Consider the following 6,000-nt stretch of genomic DNA (forward strand, 5'->3'; position numbering starts at 1 on the left):
GTAATATTTCCAACCCCAAAGACAAAGTTTGGATTTATAAAGACACTGATAATAAAAAGGCAATAATAACGAAAAAAAAAAAAAGTATTCAACTTAAGTCAGAACCAATTTACGAGTCGTCGAAAGGTAGCCTCGTCATAAATTGGGGGCTACCTCTATTCAGGTGCCTTTCACTAGCATGTGTTGTTGTAGTTTCTGCACAGATAGAACACTTAGGAAGGCAGTTTTTTCTCCCATTCAAAATGCTACCTCTCAATACTGTAGGCCTTAATGTTGGTGAAACTAATATCGGAATGTTCTATCACAAGAAGATAAGATACTTAGAAAAAGTGTCCACAAGGGGTAATAATTAGGGTCAATAAAAAAAACACACGCTTGAGTAAAAAAAAACTACAAATACATGAAATAAGAGTTTCACATAATAATACTAACCCTTACCCATGCTATATGCTGTGCATTCTTAATTTTCTGTTAATCATATTCTATTTCATTAAAAAAAAAAAAAAAAGTCTTGTACTTTATGATGTGGAGGGGCAGAGATTACTGCTTTCTGCCTTTAGTGGACTGAGGGGTTAGACTGTGAGACTATCACTGGCAACCAGGGCAGACTGAAGACCAGAGAGCTCTCTGAATGTTCAGGACTATATAAGCCTTGACGACCTTTGCAGACCCAGGGCCTGGTGAGAGAATCTCTGAAAAGCTGAGGCTGAATTTTCTGACAACCTGTAGAAAAAGGCCTTGGAAGAGTTTAACTTTTATCAGTGAAAGAGAAGAATGCATCCTACTTTATGGTCTAAAATTCATCCTTGGTTTATTCTGTAGATATAAACCTTTGTACCCCTCACACACAAACACTTAACCAAATCATTAAGGAGCAAAGTTTTAAAGCCAAGTGGTACAGAGGCTCATAGCTAACGTCAGCCTTCTGCTTCACCCCTCCTCCTGCCCAGCCCCACTCCCTAGAAACACGTCCTTTGAATTATTTTAGTTGTTTCTTCTAGTGATTATTTTAACCTCAAAATCATATGTGTTATCTTGACATTAATCAATTTAGACATATTACTGATTGCCTGTTAGAATAGATGATGCTTTTCCTTCTCCATCTTCCCAATATAGTTAATTGACTATTTTTAATTTCTCTAACTTGTCGCCATCATTGTGACTTTCAATGACATAGTCACACCTCCATTTCTTGTTTGAATAACTGTAGACAGTATGTTTGTATTCCCCACCTTGAGGATGAGAATGTTTGTGGACTTTTCAGCTGACTTCTCTCTATCATCTCTCAGTTCTTCTCATCTGAACTCATTTTTCATTTTCAGGCTTGGTAACATTTACTTTTTGTTAACTTCTTCTTTGTTTATAGATGGATTCTAAAAGTTAAAAACACATAGATAGTGTTTATATTGCTATGACAAAGTAAATATTGCTAGTTTCCCAGCCAAGTGGTGTACAACGATTACGTCTTCTTCTGATCGGCTTTATGCATTTTGTATGTTTATGTTTTTGTTTTCTTTGTACTGTCTCGCTTTATCACTGCCTCTCAAAGAAGTCTATGGAGTTTTCCTTTTTCGACAGCCCTTCTATTCCTCCCTCTTGAAGCCCTCCTGAAACTCTGCCCTCCCATTCTAATTTAGACTAGTTACTTTCTAGACCTAATGCACGGCTATAATCCTGGAATTTTTCTTCCCTTGATTCCCTCGGTTAGAGATAATATTTCCCAGATACCAAATCTTCCTCTTTCTGGGTTTGCTATCTTGTTTTACTGGAATATTTCACCAAATAACTTTCTAAATAAAATGTGTCCAAAACAAACAAATAAACAAAACCTGCCATTGCCAAGTTGATTCCAATTCATAGTGACCCTATAGGACAGAGTAGAACTGCCCCATAGGGTTTCCAAGGAGCACCAGGTATGTTCGAAACGCTGACGTTTTAGACAAAATGTGTAAGAGATCAAAATATCTTTAGTCTAACCTTGATTGGTATAAAAACCAGCTTCTAAGTAATTTCCCTCAGAACTTTGAATATATTTATATTTATAATTAATTGCCTTTGAGAATAAAATGGTGCTGATAAGACATGTATTTCCAGTCTGATTTTCATTCTTTGTTATGATAATAATAATTATTATTGTTCTTCTTATTAACCCCTTTATGGTCTTTTCTTTACCTTAATAAATGTCTTCAGAGTTGCCTAGATTTTATTTACTTATTGCGCTGAGCATGTACGAGGCCTTTATATCTGGAGACTTTTCTAGTGCCCTTCAGCTCTAGAAAATTGTCTTTAAAAATGTTCTTGCGTCCATTTTCTCTATTCCTTTTTCTAGATTAATTTGTCAACTAATTCTCCACATATTTTCTAACTCCTTGGCCTGAAGTTTTATTTTCTGGAAGAGTTTTCTATATTTTAATCTTCCATCCTTTATTTTAGTAGTCATTTTGAATTTCTGAGAGCTCTATTTTTTGTTTTGATTGTTTTTATAGTAATGCATTATTGTTTTCATGAATGCGATAACATCTCAAATCTCTTTGAGAAGAGAATTGCTTTTTGTTTCTAATTGTTTTTAAATTTATTTTCTTATTCTTTGCTTTATCTTTCTTCCTGGGTCACTTTTTTCTGTTCATATTTAAGACTAAGGCATAACAAGATGATTGAGAATTATTTTTGGCTGCTCTTTTACCTGTTTGTTGTTAGATTCATTCCTTGTTCTTCCTTGGACTGTGTTGTAGGGGTTGACACCACAAGCTCCATTTTCCAAACTCTCTTAGAAGGTGGTTTCAATGCTTTAGAAAAGCTGGAAGGAAGAGGAAAGATCCTAGAGCATTTCTTCTATTCTTTCTCAACTCCAGGTGGCATTTCAGCGGTGGTAGCATCTCTCTTCTGCTTTCAGCTCCTAGGTTCAGCTCCTACGGGTAGGACTTGGCAAATACTGCCTCCTCCTATCATTTCTCCATTCCTAGGGATGGTAGTGGTTTCCTGATTTTGCTAATTTCTAGGTTTCCTCACAATTTACTCTTTGCCTTTTAACTATTCCGACACATTTGGAACTGTTTCTCAGTATGAAATTTCCTACCTGGTACTATATGTTATCTTTCTTTGATTGTTTACATATACCTGGAGTGTTTTTTGACTTACTGATACATCTATGTTGTTGCTGTTAGGTGCTGTCTAATTTGTTCTAAGTTATAGCAACCCTGTGTACAACAGGATGAAGCACTGACCAGTCTTGTGCCATTCTCATGATCGTTATTATGCTTGAGAACATCGTTGTAGCCACTGTGTAACTCCACCTCGTTGAAGGTCTTCCTCTTTTTTGCTGACCCTCTACTTTACCAAGCATGACATTCTCCTCCAGGGACTGATCTCTCCTGATAGCATGTCCAAACTGTGTGTGACGTAGTCTCACCATACTTGCTCCTGAGAGGCATTCTGGCTATGCCTCTTTCAAGACAGATTTGTTCATTCTTTTGGCAGTCCATGGTATATTCAATATTCTTTGGCAACACCATAATTCAAAGGCATCAGTTCTTCTTTGGTCTTCCTTATTCACTACCAGCTTTCACACGCATTTGATGTGACTGAAGACACCATGGCTTGGGTCAGGTGCACCTTAGTCCTTAAAGTGATATCTTTGCTTTTTAACACTTTAAAGAGGTCTTTTGCAGCAGATTTGCCCAACGCAATGCGTCTTTTGATTTCTTGACTGCTGTTTCCATGAATGTTGATTGTGGATCCAAGTCGAATGAAATCCTTGACAACTTCAAAATTTTCTCAGTTTATCATGATGTTGCTTATTGGCTCTGCTGTGAGGATATTTGTTTTCTTTATGTTGAGGTGTAATCCATACTAAAGGCTGTGGTCTTTGATCTTCATCAGTAACTGCTTCAAATCCTCTTCACTTTCAGAAAGCAAGGTTGTGTCATCTGCATATCACAGGTCATTAATGAGTTTTCCTCCAATCCTGAAGCCTGGTTTTTCATATAGTCCAGTTTCTTGGATTATTTGCTCAGTATACAGATTGAATAAGTATGGTGAAAGGCTATAACCCTGAAGTCACCTTTCCTGACTTTGAACCACGCAGTATCCACTTGGTGTGTTGGAACAGTGCCTCTTGATCAGGTTCCTCCTGAACACAATTAAGTGTTCTGGAATTCCCATTCGTAACAATGTTATCTACAATTTGTTACGATCCACATAGTTGAATGCCTATGCATAGTCAATAAAACACAGGTAAAAGTCTTTCTGGTATTCTCTGCTTTTAGCCAGGATCCACCTGACATCAGCAATGATGTCCCTGGTTCCATGTCCTCTTTTGAATCCAGTTTGAATTTCTGGCAGTTTCATCTTGAGGTACTGCTATAACTATTTTTTTTTTTTATTAACTTTGCTTAAGCTTCAAGTGAACGTTTACAAATCCAGTCTGTCATATATAAGTTTACATACATCTTATTCCGTACTCCCACCTGCTCTTCCCCTATTGAGTCAGCCCTTTCAGTCTCTCCTTTCGTGACAATTTTGATAGCTTCCCTCTCTCTCTATCCTCCCATCCCCCCTCCAGACAAGAGCTGCCAACACACTCTCAAGTGTCCACCTGATATAATTAGCTCACTCTTCATCAGCATCTCTCTCCCACTCGCTGACCAGTCCCTTTCATGTCTGATGAGTTGTCTTCGGGGATGGTTCCTGTCCTGTGCCAACAGAAGGTCTGGGGACCATGGCCGCCGGGATTCCTCTAGTCTCAGTCAGACCATTAAGTATGGTCTTTTTATGAGAATTTGGGGTCTGCATCCCACTGATCTTCTGCTCCCTCAGGAGTTCTCTGTTGTGCTCCCTGTCAGGGCAGTCATCGATTGTGGCCGGGCACCAACTAGTTCTTCTGGTCTCAGGATGATGTAGGTCTCTGGTTCATGTGGCCCTTTCTGTCTCTTGGGCTCGTAATCACCTTGTGTCCTTGGTGTTCTTCATTCTCCTTTGCTCCAGGTGGGTTGAGACCAATTGATGCATCTTAGATGGCCACTTGTTAGCCTTTAAGACCCCAGACGCTACATTTCAAAGTGGGATGCAGAATGTTTTCATAATAGAATTATTTTGCCAATTGACATAGAAGTCCCCTCAAACCATTTTCCCCAGACCCCCACCCCTGCTCCGCTGACCTTTGAAGCATTCATTTTATCCCGGAAACTTCTTTGCTTTTGGTCCAGTCCAATTGAGCTGACCTTCCGTGTATTGAGTGTTGTCTTTCCCTTCACCCAAAGCAGTTCTTATCTACTGATTAATCAATAAAAAATCCTCTCCCTCCCTCCCCTCTTCGTAACCACAAAAGTATGTGTTCTTCTCAGTTTTTACTATTTCTCAAGATCTTATAATAGTGGTCTTATACAATATTTGTCCTTTTGCCTCTGACTAATTTCGCTCAGCATAATGCCTTCCAGGTTCCTCCATGTTATGAAATGTTTCACAGATTCGTCACTGTTCTTTATCGATGCGTAGTATTCCATTGTGTGAATATACCACAATTTATTTACCCATTCATCCATTGATGGACACCTTGGTTGCTTCCAGCTTTTTGCTATTGTAAACAGAGCTGCAATAAACATGGGTGTGCATATATCTGTTTGTGTGAAGGCTCTTGTATCTTTAGGGTATATTCCGAGGAGTGGGATTTCTGGGTTGTATGGTAGTTCTATTTCTAATTGTTTAAGATAATGCCAGATAGATTTCCAAAGTGGTTGTACCATTTTACATTCCCACCAGCAGTGTATAAGAGTTCCAATCTCTCTGCAGCCTCTCCAACATTTATTATTTTGTGTTTTTTGGATTAATGCCAGCCTTGTTGGAGTGGGATGGAATCTCATCGCGGTTTTAATTTGCATTTCTCTAATGGCTAATGATCGAGAGCATTTTCTCATGTATCTGTTGGCTGCCTGAATATCTTCTTTAGTGAAATGTGTGTTCATATCCTTTGCCCACTTTTTGACTGGGTTGTTTGTCTTTTTG

This window comes from Elephas maximus, chromosome 8 (genome assembly GCF_024166365.1).
Source record: "Elephas maximus indicus isolate mEleMax1 chromosome 8, mEleMax1 primary haplotype, whole genome shotgun sequence".
NCBI classification, from domain to species: domain Eukaryota; kingdom Metazoa; phylum Chordata; class Mammalia; order Proboscidea; family Elephantidae; genus Elephas; species Elephas maximus.